Here is a 2610-nt window from a genome sequence, read left to right as displayed (position 1 = left end):
GGACAGCTGTACCTATAAGAGTTTTATAGAATGGTAGAGACTAAGTCTTCCACACCTTTTTAATTTATCGAAGGCACTATGAGCTGGAAAGTAATAATTTGGAGAAAACCAATCTTTATGAAATAAAAAAGGAGTTGAATATGCACAGAGTAGTTGAGATATATATGTGTGTCTATACATCTATACATGTATATATGTATGCACTGAATCAGAATTTCAAGGGAGGGGGATGTGGAGCTGGAAGAAGCTGTACTTTTAGAAGTTCCCCAGGTGATTCTGATGTGCAGCCATGGTTAACTGTGAACCACAGATACACAGCCTGCCAGCTGCTCTTCATCTCCATGGCAACAGAGGCAGACGAAGCAAGCATTAACTGTGGCATGAAGTATTTAAGCTAATGCGAGTTTGCTTTTAATTACTAGATTTGCATTTGTCATTATAACCCTTTAGTGAATATCTTCTCCTTGGCCCCGTGCCTGAGATTTGGGCCGTTTCCACCAGGTGAAGACTCTGCTTTTGGTTATAGATTTTGTACCTCAGCTTTTACTAATTATGCATAAAAGAAAATCATGTTAGAACCTTAGTCAAACTTTTTCTCTAGAGACTCATGTCATTAAAAATAATGTCATGCAAAGATAATGCATCTAGTTATAAGTATAAACAAAGGAATAAAATATGGAACAAGATATAAAGAAATATAAATGCCCAGGTACACACACATTTAAGAACAGTATGTACAAAGCCTCATCTGCTACAGACTGTATTTAAGTCTGGTTTTTCTTACTGAGACTCAGTAGGAAAACCAGTATATCTGATTTCATTTATAGGGCCAAAATTTTTTATAGCTATACTTTTCCTCAAAATCCTTCTTTCTTTGAGGCTTTAGAAATAAGCATATTTTCCCCTGCAACTTCAAGCATCAAAAGCCTTTTGAAATATTGTAGCCTTTTAGGGAGAAATGTTCATATAATAGCAATATAATACATGTAGTTTCCTCCGTATATGCCCTGTTCTAATTGCTTTTTTTCTCCTGCTCTCTTTTAATAGAAACATTAATTTCATCCACAGAGTTTTTTTTAGTGTCTTCTAGTTTTCTTTCTTCCTGCCAAGAGAAGCTTCTTCCCTGAGTCAACCTCTGTTTCCAGACTTTATGGCATGAGGCTTTATAAAATCCTGTGAGGCTATCTTTTGTTATTTATTATCATTAATAACAACAATGACAATAATAAATATTTTAACACATTCTTCAAACATTGTTTAATTTCATCTTGTCAAAGCAAGAAGCATTCCCTTGGCAACCAAGTTGTGTCCTCCTCCCTGTGGGCATGATTCTGGAGTATAATTATATGATGCAAACTAGTCAGAGAATATTATTATTATTATTATTGTTTTCTTTCTTTTATTTTTTATTTTTAAAATTTTTTTTATTTTCCCACTGTACAGCAAGGGGATCAAGTTATCCTTACATGTATACATTACAATTACATTTTTTTCCCCACCCTTTGTTCTGTTGCAACATGAGTATCTAGACATAGTTCTCAATGCTTCTCAGCAGGATCTCCTTGTAAATCTATTCTAAGTTGTGTCTGATAAGCCCAAGCTCCTGATCCCTCCCACTCCCTCCCCCTCCCATCAGGCAGCCACAAGTCTTTTCTCCAAGTCTATGATTTTCTTTTCTGAGGAGATGTTCATTTGTGCTGGATATTAGTTATAAGTGATATCATATGGTATTTGTCTTTGTCTTTCTGGCTCATTTCACTCACTATGAGATTCTCTAGTTCCATCCATGTTGCTGCAAACGGCATTATGTCATTCTTTTTTACGGCTGGGTAGTATTCCATTGTGTATATATACCACCTCTTCCGAATCCAATCATCTGTGGATGGACATTTGGGTTGTTTCCATGTCCTGGCTATTGTGCATAGTGCTGCAATGAACATGCGGGTGCATGTGTCTCTTTTAAGGAGGGTTTTGTCCGGATATAAGCCCAAGAGTGGGATTGTGGGGTCATGTGGAAGTTCTATGTATAGATTTCTAAGGTATCTCCAAACTGTTCTCCATAGTGGCTGTACCAGTTAATATTCCCACCAACAGTGCAGGAGGGTTCCCTTTTCTCCACAGCCCCTCCAGCACTTGTTATTTGTGGATTTATTAATGACAGCCATTCTGACTGGTGTGAGGTGGTATCTCATGGTAGTTTTTATTTGCATTTCTCTTATAACCAGCGATGTTGAGCATTTTTTTCATGTGTTTGCTGGCCATCTGTATATCTTCTTTGGAGAAATGTCTATTCAGGTCTTTTGCCCATTTTTCCATTGATTGATTGGCTTTTTTGCTGTTTGGTTGTATAAGTTGTTTATATATCCTAGAGATTAAACCTTTGTCAGCTGCATCATTTGAAACTATTTTCTCCCATTCTGAAAGTTGTCTTTTTGTTTTCTTTTGGGTTTCCTTTGCTGTGCAAAAGCTTTGATTAGGTCCCATGGGTTTATTTTTGCTCTAATTTCTATTGCTTTGGGAGACTGACCTGAGAAAATATTCATGATGTTGATGTCAGAGAGTGTTTTGCCTATGTTTTCTTCTAGGAGTTTGATGGTGTCCTGTCGTATA

Source organism: Sus scrofa, chromosome 15 (assembly GCF_000003025.6).
Source record: "Sus scrofa isolate TJ Tabasco breed Duroc chromosome 15, Sscrofa11.1, whole genome shotgun sequence".
NCBI lineage: Eukaryota > Metazoa > Chordata > Mammalia > Artiodactyla > Suidae > Sus > Sus scrofa.
Note: the sequence above shows the minus strand (reverse complement) of the source record.